Here is an 18,067-nt window from a genome sequence, read left to right as displayed (position 1 = left end):
AGGAGACGGACACATCAAAAAAAGAAGCTTAACAATAGACTGACCTACACAGAGTCCAGACCTCAACACAACTGAATGGGTTTGATTACTTCAGAAAAAGGTCAGCCAGCTTATAAAACTGAACTTTGGAGATGTGTCTGTAGATTCTTTGGGGAACTGAAAGTCTCCTGAAAAGAACTGACGCTGCCTAATGCTGGGGGGCTATATACCCCTCTAGCCCATTGGTCAGTGCTTTCTACAGAGATTTTATAAGCTGTGTGTACACAACTGAACCCCAGCAATGGACGCAGCTGAATTTAGGCATTAGATGGGTTGTCTGGATGTAGTGCCTCTTCAACATAAGAAAATACACCTGGCAATTATACAGTCTCAGAAATAAAGGTTCTAAACTGTCTCTGGTTCGGTTCCCCTCTCGTCACTGGGGTGGGACCCTCAAGGCTCCATCTCAGTCCCTTCAGTTAGGGAACATAACTGAACCATAATCCACTGAAATGATCTGTTCTAAGCTGGACTGACTCCACACACCCCGCCTCGCCTCGCCTCCAGGCTTTTAATCTACTGCTCTGTTTTAAAACATTCGGTTATGAAAAGGAACAAATACCAACTTTTCACCTGGAGAACCTGATTTAAGCTCCACAATCAGACCTTAAACCCACTGCTGGAGCTTTGAGGGAACGCTTACACTGTTTGTACCTCGATGAACGAGAAATGTGCCTTTATTTCTAACAGTGTAACAGTGTAGCTGAGGCTAAAAGTGAACTGCACTCCAGGATAAATCGTTTCTTTACATGGGATACCAGTCCTGCTTCACTGGAACCGGTTCCTCAGCTCGTTGTAAGAGATTCTTCCTCAACCTCGCATATAAGAAGGTGAATTAGTGGGTGTTTTGTTCTGAACCACCGACTGGGGAAAAACAGATGTCGGGTGGGGGGGTTGATTATGCAGCCTACTCCATAGTGAGCAGAGAGACATGAGAAGAGAAATGTCAGAAAGTGCCGTGAGAAAAGGCCACTCTGCTGTGTGAGGAGAGGCTGGTTATGCCAAAAGCCTCAATAATTGTACTTCTATGTCTTACAAATCTGGAACAGTTTGATCTCTGTATGTGTGTGTTGGATATTAACGACGCACCACTCGGGCGTTTTATGGCCAATTCTGACTCCAATTTCTTTACAGCCAAATCGGTCCATGGCTGTTTTTATTAGCCTTTATTATCTAGCAGATTCGTGGACGTAGAATTAGAATTAGTCCAAACTAAACAAGTCGTGATCATGACTTAAATAAGGCGTGAGAATGAGATTGTGCCTCACTAAGTCGTGGCCATGCATTAGGATCTCATTCCCATGTCTTGCTAAGTCATGGCCACAACTTAATTATCTAGGTCCCATGTCCTGTCACATAGTGGCCACAACTTAAGTATCTAGTTCTCACACCCTATTAAGTTGTGGCCACGACTTAGTAAGGTGTGGGAACAAGACCGTGTCTTACTAAGTTGTGGCCATACATTAGGACCTTTTTCCCACGGCTTGCTAAGTCATGGCCACAACTTAATTATCTAGTTCTCACACCCTATTAAGTTGTAGCCATGACTTGGTAAGGTGTGGGAACAAGATCATGCTTTACTAAGTTGGGGCCACGCATTAGGACCTTTTTCCCACGCCTTACTAAGTCGTGGTCATGCATTCGTAAGGTGTGGGAACGAGATTTTGCCTTACTAACTCATGGCCATGCATTAGGGTCTCCATCCCATGGCTTGCTAAGTTGTGGCCACAACTTAATTATCGAGTTCCCACGCACCCTAAGTTGTGGCCATGACTTAGTAAGGTGTGAGAACAAAATCATGTGGCCATGCATTCCGTTTTTCATTTTACTCACTTCCTTTAGGTTTTAATTTAGCTTTTATGTGTTTTGTACTTCAGTTCAATTGTATTTTATTATGTTTCTCACTTTGTATCTCTTTCGCACTGTTTTTATTGTTTTTCACGCTGTCTTTACTTTTCCTTTCATTTTCCTTTTTGCTTTTATTTATGTGAAGCTCATTGACTTGCCTTGTGTATGAAATGTGCTATATCAACAAACAACCTCGCCTGGTCTTGCCTTTATTAGCTGAGGCTCACACTGTGTGGGCTAAATGAACACATGACCCACACTCGCACATTCCCAGAGCGCTCTGTTAGCCAAAGTTACAGGCTTTAATCCAAACTGTCTTTTTAAATTCATAAATGAAAAATAGTTGCCTATTTAAATAACAGGACGTAAATAAAGTGGAAGGTGAGGAGATGTTTTTGTAGCCGTCTTTGTGCCCTTATCTTTTTTTAAGGAGTAGACAAGTTGATTTTCAGAGGTCATGTAGTTAATGTTAGAGACTTTTTTCTATCCTAACAAAACATATCAAAGGGAGGGTGGGCCTTTAGAGTTGTGATGGGGGGGGGGGGGTCAACAGCTGCCCACCTTCACTGATTTAAATCATGATATGAACAAAAAGCAGCTTTTTTGCCTTGTTTTTGCTAAAAGCACCACGTTTGCTAGTTAATATTAACACTTTTTGGCCATACATATCAAAAGCATAGTGTTAGATCCTAATATCAGTGCATACTGATCAATGCACAATTAATCATGACTATATCATGACCTATAGGCTTCAGGCCTGTGTCACACAGAGGCCTCAGCTCATATATATTTACTTGTAACTCACAGCAATGTTCTAACACTTGTCTGCTGTTTAGGCTCCACGTACCCAGACGTCATAAACGTCCTTGGGGGCCTTTGCCTAACTATAACTCTATTTCATCCAATCCTCTCTCTCTATTGTCTTGTCGCATGATCACGCGATGGTCACCTCTGCTATTCTGATCAATAAACGGGAAAAGCCGTCTGAGTGCAGACCTAGTCTCTGTGGTCATTTGAGTTTCCCCCAGCCGGCTGGACTCTCAGGAGGACGGAGGGCTTCAGCTTTGGTATTGAGGTCGAACCATAGAACCTTAAACCATCATCAAACGGTTCTAACACACAGCACACTAGGACAGGCGGGGTATTAATCAGTGAAAAAACCTTAGGTTTGTTTTTTATTGTTTTGTAATGTTATTTATATTTAACATGTAGCAGATTTGTCTAATTTTAGCTAGGCAGTTAGCCATCATCAGCTGTCGCTTAGCAACAGGGAGATGCCCGACACAGCCTTCAAGAAACAACGCAAAAAACATAAAACTATCACAGACTGGCCAAAATAAAAATAAAAATAAAAAATACATTGCCAGATTGCCAGTCATGCACTAATAATCAGAATAAAAATTTTGGTATGACTTTACCCCTTGACAAGCCATCAGCCAATCAGCAGTCAAGATTTTGGAATGGGCATGCTGATTGGCTCATGGATGCTAAAAAGTTAGTTAGGGGTGGGCACAGTGATATGTATCGTTATCCTGATTAATTATATCATAGTTTGCTTTTCTGTAGATGTTGTCGGTACTGGCACAACGAGAGCTGCACTGCAGTGCAATCTGGGAACTGTGTTTTCAGACACCAATGTGGCACCACTGGTCTTTTTTTGCCTGTTAAAACTAATTAAACCCTGAAAAATGAAGCATCACAATGATATTTTTGCCATAAACTGTTAGAAATAAAGGAACATTTTTCCTTCATTGAGGTACAAACAGTGTAAACGTTCCCTCAAAGCTCCAGCAGTGGGTTTAAGGTCTGATTTGTGGAGCTTAAATCAGGTTCTCCAGGTGAAAAGTTGGTATTTGTTCCTTTTCATAACCGAATGTTTTAAAGCAGAGCAGTAGAGTAAAAGCCTGGAGGCGAGGCGAGGCGGGGTGTGTGGAGTCAGTACAGCTTAGAACAGATCATTTCAGTGGATTATGGTTCAGTTATGATCCCTGACTAAAGGGACTGAGATGGACCATTAAGGGTCCCACCTCAGTGACAAAGGGGAACTGCCCCAGTGACAGTTTAGAGTGTAATGTCCACCTCGATACTCATTAACTAATATAAAGGCTGTTTACTGGAGTGCTGGAGTTGTTGACCTGCCCTGCAAATGAAGGTGTGATTAGAAAAGAAAAGCTTGCACTGCCCAAAGCAGAGCTCAAAATCCTCACTGAAGCAGGACGTTTAAGGAGCTGCGCCGGACGAGAAAATGACCTAGCCTTTGCGATGACTGCTTTCATTTTCTCTGAAAAGTAATGTCAACAATTTAAGCACATGATTTGTCAGAGCAGATCATATTCAATATCAATATTTCAGTCAGTATTAGAACTGCCTCCACGCCACCAGAGACTGAGGCTCAGTTTCCTCTTTGCATTCATTGGTCAGTATTGTCTTTCATTTGAGACGGACGCTGCCCCGTCTTTGGTGTCTTACGCTCTGCTTTATCGTGCATTAATATTAGCTCTACCTACATCTAGATTTGTCAATAACATTCATAAAATATTTAGCCTGATCAATATCACTGATAAAAATGCGCCAAATATGCCGCAGTGTCTGGACATCATGGTACTTTTACAGCTAACTCACAATGACAAACAGATTTAGAAGTTAATCTATGCATGACTTTTGGTCAAATTTAGAATTCATTCAGACTTTTATATGAGAGTCATGTATTTGTGTGAAATGTGATACAGTGAGGCTTTCAATTCAGATCACAAATATCAAAACTCAGTTAAAAACAAGAAAAAAAAAATCACCTTTACAACAAAGTTCATTTTTGCTAGCAGCCCAATGAGGTTTCCAATACTACGTTAGTGCTAAAGCTAAAAGCAACGCATGTAAACATTTTCGGCTGTTCTAGACTAAACACAGACATTTAAAACGGGATTAAAACGTGTTTCATTTAATATTAAACTGATATTAAAAAATATCAAATTGTATGTATCATTTTCACAGAGACTCTACAGTGTTTCTAACAGCCGAATGAAACCTGATTAGACTGCGGCACATATTAACAGCGCTATAAATTAACCTGTGCTATTAATCTGCTATAAATCAAGTGCTATTAACCTGCTATAAATCAAAGCATGACTGGTTGATTCCTCTGTCGGTCCCCCATCATGATAACCTAGGAGTTAGTCTTGTGTGTAAGGCCTCTGGTCCAGCTCCTGAAGTCCTAACCAACGGAAGAGCTCACTTGGCTTTATCTACCGACACACCACAGGGAAAACATTGTGACTGGACATTTTTGAACTGGGCTGTTTTTTTGGTCTCCAACTAAAACTTCCAGAGAAATGAAGGAGTTTCCACAATAAATGCAGATTCTGTGACTAGCATGATGATTCTATTACATTAGAATGAACTAAAAATGAAAATTTCTTCAGTATTAGAACTCATTAGGGCTTTTCTGAAGACCCAGAAAGACCCTGGGGTTTCTCCAGTTGTGTGGAACATCTGAGAGAGATCTGAGGAGAATCTCAGGCAGGGCCGTCTACACGGCTATCGGGGGCTACATCTCTGCTCCATTCAAAGAGGGCATGAAGGTTTACAGACAGTGAGGATGATGATCAAAATGATACACAAAGAGACGGGAGTGAGTGGAGCTCCGGCGCCAGTGCAACAACCGAGACCCCAACGCTTTATGGCAGTCCCCTACAGTTAGCCCCCTACAGTTATCCCACTTTATCCTCTAAATACTTTTTTCTCGAAATATTATGACATTTTTTCTTGAAATACACACACACACACACACACACACACATTTTCTAAGCCACTTCTCCGTCAGCTTTGCAGGGTTTCTCTTGAAATATTACGACTTTATTCGCAAAGTCTACTACTCTTATTTTTATTAACAGTGGCCCTAAAACACCATCATAGTTTTAGAATTAAAAGCAGAAAAACAACTAAAGACAATGTCATAGAAGCAAAGCCCTATTCTTGCCTAGCAGCCTGTGATCTGCCACATCCAGACAGACTAATGAGTGACTACCATTCCTACATTATTTCTCCATTAGCTAACATTACATGCTGTTTATACATCCTTATTGAATGCTCAACGCTGACACTGTAAAATACGTTCCATAAGCCCTATTATTATTTGTACTTATTTTCATAGAAAAAACGCTGGCAGGCAAAAAGTCACTAGAGCTCTATCAGCAATTATTTCCATCATAACATCAACCTGAAATTAAAATGGACCTTTTTCACCCTTAGTTAGTTTATGTTCCTGGTCATAAGTAGCAAAACTGATGATGAGCAAAGATGATTAAAACCTAGAAAAAGATTAGAAAGAGAATTTCAAAGAGAACTCTTGAGGAAAAAAATCTTGGTGAAGGACACGTCTTCTGAGGATGTGAATTATCTGCTGTTATCATGATATCTTCATGAGCATAAGGATGATTTCGCATTTGAGATCTAAACACTGAGCCGGACCTTCTTTTTGAGTGTGTACGTGTGATGTTAATACGTAAAGATGTATGTCAGGGTGAAAAAAAGGTCTCGAGCTGACGCCTCTGACTTTTAAATGATTATTTCAGGCTTTACAGGGTGACACAGCAGCGCACGCTCACCATATTTGAGTTTTGTAACAAACAAAATCGTGCAGCTTTAAAATGCAATAGCTTTTGCCCCACCTCTAGTTCATGTTTATGGTTCATGTCTTCTGACATGGTTCATGTCCGCTAGCTCAGAGACCCTCCCTGATAACCAGTCTGACTCACAAATACCTCACAGTACAGGCGGAAAATGCACTGATTTTCCATTCACGCTGGCTTTAAACAGATGTTTTTGGGAATACATCAGCTTACATGGTCCAGCTATTACAGCCACATGACCATAAAAGCTCAACTGCTTGACAGTCATCTGGATTTTGGTTTTATATTCATTTTTAGATTCATAGTTATGCCATTTGGCAGATGCTCTTATTAACAGGTAGGTAAAAGTAGTGTTAGGAGTCTTGCCCAAGGCCTCTCATTGGTATAGTGTAGGGACATGTCTACAGCGTAGAAGGCAGAGGTGTTTCCCACCTCACTATAACAGGTAGACTGACAAGGTAGGAGTGTCTAATAGAGTGGACAGTGTTTAAACACTCCAGCAGCACTGCTGTGTCTGATCCACTCATATAGCACAACACACACCAACACACCACCACCACCACGTCAGTGTTACCGCAGTGCTGAGAATGATCCAACACTCAAATACTGTCTATATCAACCAGGTTGCAAGCCACCATAATCAGTACCACTTTAACTTTAATAAAATTATCTGCTGTTTAGTGGATGATAAACGTGATGAGCTGTAGCACGTCTCACTCGTGCACGTGCAAAGGGAAAATTAGAGACTATTTGTGTGGTGCGCAAAAACTGTGAATTTTTCCTCCAGTTATCATGTTAATAAAAGTTTTTAAATTGCAAATATTTTAAACTGACAACACTTTTTTGAGGCATGGGGTGTTAATTAGCCGGTTCAGATATTTTAAAGGATGAAAATCTGATCCCTCCTGGGACTCATGCACATCTATGCCAGCTAAAGAAGAGTGGATGAGTCACAATTGAGGATCATGAGGTGCTTCAGATCTATCCGAATACTTATTCTCAGAACAACAAGTCTCATAAACAACAACAATAAACCATCATTCTATGTATGTCATTACTGCAGAACTAAATATATCCAGTAGTGCACTAATACATCAGCCATACTGAAAGCCTCACTACATTTATCCAATTTCCAGTCAAAATGACCATCAAGTGCAAGTTGTTAATTTTTCAGAGAATATTTCTGAGGAGATAAGATATACGATAAGGAAGGACTAAGTAAAAGGAAAATAAGTGAAAAAGGTGACTTTCCAAAACTGATGATGAGGAAAGATGATTAAAAGCTATGTGGCTCCTAACAACCACCTGGACTGCCCCCATCAGATAAACAGCACTGAAATCTTTGATCTCAGAGAGAGAGGAGAACATCAAGCTGCTTCAGATCTGAAAACATCCACAGGGGTTTCTGTCCATCCTTCCACTGTGAGAAGACCACTCAGCGCTGTGGGTCTGAAAGGACGTGTAGCTGACCAAGAAGAACCTCACTGATAAAAGGAGACAGACACACCAAACAAAGAAGCTGAACGATGGACTGACCACCCAGAGTCCAGACCTCAGCACCACTGAATGGGTTTGATCAGAAAATCATCAACCAGCTTCTCAGACTGAGCTTTGGAGGTGTGTCTGCAGGTTCTTAGAGGAGCTGAAAGTGAGGCTTCTGATAAGAATCTAAGCTGGAATGAAGGGAAAGAGGGACCCACTGACCCTCACACAGCTGAGATTAGATTCAGCTGTTGAGGCTTCTGTATAATTTCCCACTAAGTAAGTGTTTTGTAGTTAAGGCAACAATTTGTGTAGCTTAAGGAAAGACAAACCTTTCAAATACTATATAAAGAATTCAATACCAACATAACAAATCAAGTCTAGAGAACTGAGGTTATTGGGGCCAGCGCTACAAATTAATGTTGAAAAGTGATCATTTTTATAGAAAATACTCTGGACAATGTCTTAGAACTTGATTCTTCTGCACGAAGAACTTTCTGCATGTTTCCAAGTCAGCACCCTGCCACTTCAAACCATGATCCAGAATCCTGTAATCTTCTACACGGCTTTCAGCAGCAGGTTCATCAAACTACTGCTACTATTTGAATTCTCTGGCAGGCTTCAAAGACCAGACAGCCTGGGCCCTTGCTTTGAAGTCATTTGCACAATGCTTGGATACTGAAGTGCTTGTACTTTGCGTTGGCTGAGTGATATCATTCTCAAATCTGACCTATCACGTCTCTTCGTCTGTGCTTTCACAAATGTTAAATGCCTAATTCTCCTGGCTTTTTTGCAAAACTGCATTTGATTTCATGAAAAAGGCAGTACTTAGGTTCCCTATAAGGATGCAAAATATTTTTATATTTTATCAGTAAATCTGCCGAGGAGCTAAGCGTCTATAAAGGACTCGGGAAGGCAGAACAAAAATCCGGCGTCAGATCAGGGTTTAGCATGCTAAACTCTAAAGCCCAGGCATCAAAGATGTGAGCAGTGAAGTGCTACATTCTTTTTTCCACCCTTTCAGCCAAAGAAAGGAGCCAAACTTAGGCTGTGTCTCGGTTTATTCACTAGTCCCATATGAAATGAATTAGCACATAGTAAATACAAATTGGGGCACTGGCTCGGTCCCAGGTGGTGGCAACACTTGGACACTGATGCGACAAAGATGCGGAGACAGCACACAATGGCTGTGTTTACATGCAAAGATTTGTACCTATCTGATTGAAAACTTTCTGACTACAGATAAAGACAGAGGTGTTTATTTGCTCACTCTACTCAATAACGGAAAATCACCATTTACATGAACACTAAAAGGAATGACGCGCATGCGTAGAGTAACAGTTAGTGTAGACGTTACCATGACAACCAGTATATATGAGGTCCAGTCAGAGTGAGATGAGCAGCAGTGAGCAGTGCTTGTGTTTTTAATTGCTTTAAATTGACTCAGGAAAGACTCAGGAAAACGTCCTTCACATGTCCATATTAAAGAAGGCCGAGAGGAAGACGGCGTACTCTGAGCTGGACGTCCGTCCCACCGCCGTCTTTTAAAGATCAGAGCATGAACTTCGTCTCCTCTGCAGACCAGTTTCTGCTCCGCCGTGTTGAACGTTACAAACTTTCACTATGACGCGACGCACATGCAGAACGGAACTTTCCGATAGGGAATGTAATCGGATACAGGCGCTTAAATGGTGATTATTCTTCTATTTAATGGATTATTTACAGGATTACCCACCTCGATCAATCTGATAGAAATTGTATTCCAAAAGGCCTCAATCAGACTAGACTATTCCGACTGAGGTGTTTACATGGATGTATTCTATTCCGATTGAGCTATTGGTCAGATTATTAACAGATTACTAGGCTACATGTAACGTAGCTAATATTCTAGCATAATGTAGCTAATATAAGAATATTCCAATTATTTAATGAACATCTTCATTTTGTTTAAACTGAGGTTCGGTTACAACCATGTGTCCATCACACACAGCAATGTTTAACATAATTAGGCCTTTCTTAATTCAATTAACACCGCAAACATAATGCTATTTTCCATTAGCACTGCTAGTGCCACGCTACCCTGCTGAAGAATACAACACAGACCAACAGACCCCATGCTGGTCTAAGCTGGTCTATGCTGGTTTAGTTCTGTTCTAATGCTAAACACTACATATAGCTGGTTTTGCTGGTGATCAATATATTGACTTCTATTGGCTGATGACCAGCACACCAGCGCCCACAACACGACATATTGCTGGTGACCAACCCTGCTGGTCTACACTCCCTCTGTAAAAGGACTATGAGAAACCACTAGGATTAAAACCCAATTGTTTAAGTTTCTAATGGGAACTGGCTTGATGGTTTCTAGTAGACACCACTAGTTTCCTGTAGAATGCCTTAAGTTCCCATTTGGAATGGAATGCTGATCTAAGCTGGTCTATCCTGGACTAGTGCAGACATAATGCTAAACAGTACATATGGATGTTTTTGCTGGTGACCAGTATATTAAATTCTATTGGCTGATGACCAGCACATCAGCACCCACAACACAATATAAGCTGGTTTTGCTGGTGACCAACCCTGCTGGTCTATGCTCCCTGCTGTAAAAGGACTATGAGAATCTACTAGGATTAAAACCCAATGGTTTAACTTTCCAATGGGATTTGTCTTGATGATTTCCAATAGACACCACTACTTTCCAGTAGAATGCCTTTAGATGCCATTAGAAAACCATCAGATGTAAAAACATGTTAGAAAACTATCAGGAACCAACAGAAACACTTAATGGTTTTGGGTTTTTTCACCAGGGCTGGTTTTTCTAACAGGGTAACTACAGATATCCTAAGCCAGAGGTCGGCCACCCAAATGGTAAGGAGAGCCATTTTTTCCTTTCAATAAAAATCAAAACCATCTTAGGAGCCACATTTTATGTCGATTTTACCATCTCGCCTGTCAATCTGTCTCAGCATGTGTTGATGTCCTAGTAACGGCTAAAAAATATAAAATAAATGAAAATGACACTCACTTTGCTCTGCTTGAAGCTTCAGCTCAGCTACAGCCGCTATTCTCACATCTCCAGCAGGAAACTGTTCCTTGTAAAACGTCTCCTCCAGCTTCTCATTCACCAGGTTCTGTTTTAAAGTCGCGAAGCTGAAGTCAGTTTCTCATTCGAATTTTTTACTGTTTGACAGTTTCTCATTGCAGGTTACATGTATTACAAAACCAGCTGGAGAGATTATAAATGCAAATGAGTCAGTTTATCTCAAAACCATTGATGTTCATCTTAAATCTCTGTCTTTGCCTTTTCTTTAGCTACTAGTTAGACGAGATTGTTGTCTGCGCTGCTCTGTGACCAGCAGTCTGCGTGCCAGCCATTCAGCAAATATGCAAACTCCATCATGTTTACATTCCATTTCATTTGCCCTGCGATGGACTGGCGACCTGTCCATGGTGCATCCTGCCTTCCGTCCGATGACGGCTGGGACAGGCGTAATCTTAACATTTTAATTTAATCTTAACATAAAGGTAATTTTAACATTTAAAATGAAAGCCTATGGCTCAATAGAGATCTTGTTAGCCTGTTGGCTGGTATCAATAACAAGCGTCTTGCAAGAACAAAACCAATACTGTTGGTATTTTTGTGAAAGTAAAAATTTAATACTTTTCCAGTTGGAGAATTTTTTTTTTTTTGCAATGTAGTGTGGGAACTTCCAGTGCCCTGGAAAGAGTTTTACAATGGGACACCCTGGGAAAAGGACTGATTCCCCAGGCAGCATCCTAACTACTGAACTACAGAGCTCTATGAGACACATTGCATGATATTGTGATCTATTCTGTCCATTGTATTGATGATTTTGGGACAGTTTCTGCAGTTAAACAACTGAAGAAGATCTTCAACATCATCTGATTCACCAACTAGCAAAACAGTAGGAACTTCAAGATACCTCATGCAGTGGCCAGTGAGTCTACATAGCATAACTTCTCTTTAGTTATGAGTAGTTGGCCTACGAGTAGTTGACTCATAGGCCACCTTTCAAATACCTTTCATACAAATTTCCACACTGAATTCCCACAGACTAATGAGATGTGGTTTAATGTAGAGTGTTTCTACATTTAGAAGGTTGACTCTGCCTTTGAGGCACTTAATCAGAAGTCCACACAGGGTAGCTCCAAACTATTAACTTCTTTGCTAAGCACAAACAGCAAAAAGTCCAAGACAGACTTGCCACCTGCCTCAGTTCCTGCCTCAGAGGAGCTCTGGGCATTTGACGCATGAACAGGCAGCCTGCAAAGGGCTTATCTCTCAGTTTCAACAATTAAGAGTGGTGTTATTTCACAGGAGGACACCTCCTACTTACTTGACACCCCCTAATGTGTCTTCACAGTGCCAGATTAATGTTGAGTCCATTAGGGTCTTTTTTTATTTTTTCACCTCCTGATTCTGCCCAGCTCTTCTTTCATTAATTATATATAAGACAAGTGGAACTCAAGCAGGCCTGTCACAGTTATTATATAATCATCTCATCGCAATTACGATAAGTGAGCTGACCACAATTATGTTCTCCAGTTATTATGGTTGTGAATCATATGTTTATGTTACCACAAACAGAATGTAAAGTGGGTTTGGATCCACTAAAGTTGAGACAAATATATGAAAGTAAAAAAGGCAGAAAATGTATTTATAAAAACATATCAGGTCATATGACAACAAATGACTGCTTCTGACTTGGTTCTCTAAACCTGACGTCTTTAGAGGGCGGAGCTGAGCGGCGTTTATTTGATGGTTGTTAATGACATCTTTAGAGGGCGGAGCTGAGCGGCGTTCGTTTATTTGATGGTTGTTAATGACGCCTTTAGAGGGCGGAGCTGAGCGGCGTTCGTTTATTTGATGGTTGTTAATGACGTCTTTAGAGGGCGGAGCTGAGCGGCGTTCGTTTATTTGATGGTTGTTAATGACGCCTTTAGAGGGCGGAGCTGAGCGGCGTTCGTTTATTTGATGGTTGTTAATGACGCCTTTAGAGGGCGGAGCTGAGCGGCGTTCGTTTATTTGATGGTTGTTAATGACGTCTTTAGAGGGCGGCGCTGAGCGGCGTTCGTTTATTTGATGGTTGTTAATGACGCCTTTAGAGGGCGGAGCTGAGCGGCGTTTGTTTATTTGATGGTTGTTAATGACTCCTTTAGAGGGCGGAGCTGAGCGGCGTTTGTTTATTTGATGGTTGTTAATGACGTCTTTACAGGGCGGAGCTGAGCGGCGTTTGTTTATTTGATGGTTGTTAATGACGTCTTTAGAGGGCGGAGCTGAGCGGCGTTTGTTTATTTGATGGTTCTTAATGACGTCTTTAGAGGGCGGAGCTGAGCGGCGTTTGTTTATTTGATGGTTGCTAATGACGTGTTTAGAGGGCGGAGCTGAGCGGCGTTTGTTTATTTGATGGTTGTTAATGACGTCTTTAGAGGGCGGAGCTGAGCGGCGTTTGTTTATTTGATGGTTGTTAATGACGTCTTTAGAGGGCGGAGCTGAGCGGCGTTTGTTTATTTGATGGTTGTTAATGACGTCTTTACAGGGCGGAGCTGAGCGGCGTTTGTTTATTTGATGGTTGTTAATGACGTCTTTACAGGGCGGAGCTGAGCGGCGTTTGTTTATTTGATGGTTGTTAATGACGCCTTTAGAGGGCGGAGCTGAGCGGCGTTTGTTTATTTGATATTTGTTAATAACATCTATGTATAGTATTATACATAAAATCACAAAGATTTGATCAGTTTTGTCTGATACTGAAAATTAAATGTTGAGTCAGCCAATTCATGTCAGATAAAAGTTACTAACCTAGATCATCACCAGTGAACTAAAGCCAATTCTCAAAGACACAAAGAAAACTACACCATCTATAAAATACATGCTTGTTAATCTCATCGCCTGTCGATTTCCTGAACAGGCTTTTGACCAAATGAACATCAAAGTGATCTGCTGGGAAAATACGGATGACCTGGTGTCATACTGTTGCTGGAAACTTCTTTCAAGGAGGTCAAAGGATAACTACAACATTTAAATCATGACCAGAGGGATTCTTCATCAAAGGAATGAGGCCCTCTGCCACGAGCCTTAATTGGCAGCCCAAAACTGAGACATGATATAAATTAGGTTCAGTGTAATCCAAGCTATGAGCTCACTATTGATCCTGCTCCTGAGTAAGTTCTGTTCCACTAGGCTAGAGGAGGGGATCAAAGCCTGTCTGCGGTGATGTCTTTTCCTCAAATATATCTCAAGGCTTCATTACAACAGGAGAGGGGCAGTGAATCAGAAAGATGACAATAACCAAATATTAGAGACATTTTTGTAAATGCTATAGTTCTCGTATTTCCCTCAAATGCGAAAACCCAACAATTGAAATCTTTGTTCTGATGACAAGATTGACCTGACAAAGATTCAATCTGACTCTGATCAATTAGGAAACAATTGTAATATATTTTGAAATTTTAAATGTCATTATTATTATTATTTTTCAAATAATCTGAATCGTGAGTGGAGGAATGATGTTCAAAAGTCTGCAGTTAATGTATTTTAATATAATAAACCAGTTTTCCTGATGACACCAAATGAATGTGATAGGATGTTTTAATGTGATGTTACATGTCTATAACGTGAATGATGAACAGAAGTGCAGATGACTGTGGAGAGAAATTTACATTACATTATTTATCATGTAATATTTTTTTGTATTGACAACCAACTGAAATATAAGAAAAACATCTATAAACATATAAAACATCTATCACATATTTTGAAGTGCTATCACTCAGTGTTTCGATCTACACTGTATAAATTACTGAATCAAATAATCAAATAAGGAAAGTGATTCGAATCACAAATGGAGCTGATACATTGATAGTTGGTGTAGTGTAGTGGGTAACACCTCTGTCTTCTTCGCCTGGTCAATCCCCCTATACCGTCCGAGTCCGGACCCAGGTGCTTTCTTAGGTGGACCTGGAGACTCACAGACCAATCGCATGCATTGTAAATATCACACGTGACGCTACTCAGCCAATCAGATCGGTGCATTACGATGAGCCCTGAGACTTGAATCAGAGACGCCATACAGGGGAGGGACGAGGAGAGAAACAGCAGTCAGAGAAGAAAGTGAGTCAGAGGGAAGTTATTCCACATGACGTGATCTAAAAAGAGAAAACTGACAGTAGATGTTGATGAAATGTGACTGAGCTGGACTTTATTTGATCTGATGCTCAGTTGTTGACGGTTTAAGATGTTAATATTCCTACTAGGCTACTTCAGTTTACAGTATATGGAACTGAGTCATGATGCAAGTCAGACGTTATGATGTTCTGGACCTTCGCTTGAGGACATTTTCTCTAACTGGACCTTATAGAATTTTAATTATATACCCCTGCCCAATACTATAACCAATAAGAGTCCTTGGGCAAGACTCCTAACACTGCCTACACCCACCTGTGTAAGACGATCAAACTGTAAGTCACTCTGGATAAAAGTGTCTACCAAATGCCATAAATGTAAATGCAAATAAATGACGAAATAGTACAACAATGGCTGGAATCGGAATGCTCAAGCATTCATTTGTTACTCTGGTATTCGTTTCTCAAATTTAGTATTCAGAATAATTCCTTTTGCTTGAAATCCCAAAAGTTGTGGCCTAAACTACAACACACTGCATCAGCCAAAAAGCCTTTAGGCTGCGTTCACATCCCAAGCTTCATTCCGATTTTGCGCCCAGACCTGATCTTTCTAACTTGATGGTTCACATTTGTGCAGGTAACTGACTGAAATCTGTAATTAATGAACCCGTGTCCAGAAACGACCCACACAATCGCATCCTGATCAATAATGTCACGCGGATGAGCCACGTCGTCACAAACAAACCAACTGACCAGCAGAAGAAGCCTTCGTCTCTTCGTTCTCAGCTGCTCATGATTAGAACAAGACAAGGGCAAAAGGGCTCAGATGCCAGTGTGAGGTTAGTGATGGTTTAACCCCTTCAGTGGCCGAAGTTTTATTAAACACTATTATAACTTAAGAAAAGCTCAGCCAGACTGCAGTTTTCAGGCCCTTAGTTACTGAATAACTACATAAGCTTTAGTATGTAATAAGGTCATCCTACAGAAACGTTCATTTTCGTGTTCCTCGCATTTACAGATATATTACTCTTGAAAAAACATGTTAGGGTAACAATATATTTATATTTTAATATAAAACAATACGTTATTTTAACAGTTACACCTTCTTGAGCCTCAATTTAAGCAATATTAGTTTTTAAATCAATCATCTAGAACTCCAAGCACCACAGAATAGCTCATCCCCACAGTCATGCGTAAAAGCCGAGGCCACATTTTGAAGAAAATAAACATTTTTCTGCAATTTTAACTGCAATAATCTCTACAGTACTATGTAATATATAAATTAAATAGCATAAAGAAACAAAAGCCAAATAAATATAGTAAAATATATAACGAAAGTTCCCCAGGCTTCGTGTCAGTGGTGTTAGCGCGTAACAAAAAAACTCTTATTTTGAAATAAAAGTCACACCGATGACGCCACTCGACCTCCTTTGACCTGTTTTCTGAGGATCTCTGAAGAAGCTCATGGGGAGTCCACTGTGTCTCTCAGTTCTCAGAGATCTTCTCACTCAGCTCATGACCTCATACGAAGCTTTTAGCGACCGACTTTATTGGGAGGTCACCGTGAATAAACAGAACACAAATGGACTAAATGACATATTTTAGTGGATGTTCCACGATGGACAGCGTGTGGTTTGATGCTCTATGATGTTCTATTTAATCTTTGTTCTATTTAGCCCAAATGCTCAGATGAAAACCAAAAGGACTATTTTTGACCATTTTCGGGCAAAATTCTGTTGCATCTCCAGTATTACGTCATTATTTCTTCAGTGCCTATGGCTGCTTGTTTTTAGCAAAGGAGAAAAAAAAACTCCAGAAACGCTGTATGAGATTTACTTATTTCATATTTGCTTATTTGGTTGCGCGTGTAGCCTAAGTGAGACGATTCTGTCTGCCACGCTGGCTTATAAACACGAAATCCCTTTCTCTAAAAGACAGCCTTGAGCACAGACACTCAGGCATGCAGTGCTGCATCAATGACAAACGCTCGCAAAAAGGAGCAAAGCATGCAGAGAGCTAACAAAATATATACACACACACACACATATATATATATATATATATATATATATATATATATATATATATATATATATATATATATATATATATATATATATATTAAAGAGTCACCATCGTTTGAAGGTGCTGCAGGCAGGGAATGAAATATAAAGGAGAATGGCTTAAAACGTCTGGCCTTATAGCTCACTATGCAAACCCTTACAAGGCTTTCTCCAGGCTCCTCTTTCTGTGGCTGAGCTCTTTGTGTTGGATGTAACCTTCATGGCTGAAGCTCTCCCTGTCTTTGCAAATCCTGTTACAATGTCTGGTGAGAGAGAGTGAGCGAGTGAACGAGAGAGAGAGCGAGAGAGAGCGAGAGAGAGAGAGAGCGAGAGAGAGCGAGAGAGAGCGAGAGAGAGAGCGAGAGAGAGCGAGAGAGAGAGAGAGAGAGAGAGAGCGAGAGAGCGAGAGAGAGCGAGAGAGAGCGAGAGAGAGAGAGAGAGAGAGAGAGAGCGAGAGAGAGCGAGAGAGAGAGAGAGAGAGAGCGAGAGAGCGAGAGAGAGCGAGAGAGAGCGAGAGAGAGAGAGAGAGAGAGAGAGAGCGAGAGAGAGCGAGAGAGAGAGAGCGAGAGAGAGCGAGAGAGAGCGAGAGAGCGAGAGAGAGAGAGAGAGACAGAGAGAGAGAGAGAGAGCGAGAGAGAGTCGCCTTAGTACGACTTATTGTATAATCACAGTAATGAACATGGGACCGGAGCGGAGAGAGGCTTAAGATTCCCAGTTAAATGCTTTAGTCAAATCTCTCTGGCTCTCTCTACCTCTCTCGCTCACTCTCTCTTATATGACTGTATTATTACAGGAGCTTAATACGATATTGAAATTATTGACTGTTCTAGGGCTGCGCAATATATCGTTTGTTGACATCCTTCC

General features: G+C 40.8%; 1 protein-coding gene across 3 annotated transcripts in view; it reads right to left on the bottom strand.

Annotated features, from left to right (window-relative positions):
• Window positions 1–18,067, bottom strand: part of cntn4 (contactin 4) — a 344,140-nt gene that overhangs the window by 292,868 nt on the left and 33,205 nt on the right. The gene's annotated exons all lie outside the window — the stretch shown is intronic.

This window comes from Pygocentrus nattereri, chromosome 26 (genome assembly GCF_015220715.1).
Source record: "Pygocentrus nattereri isolate fPygNat1 chromosome 26, fPygNat1.pri, whole genome shotgun sequence".
Taxonomy (NCBI): Eukaryota; Metazoa; Chordata; class Actinopteri; order Characiformes; family Serrasalmidae; genus Pygocentrus; species Pygocentrus nattereri.
This window is presented reverse-complemented; position numbering and strand designations above follow the sequence as displayed.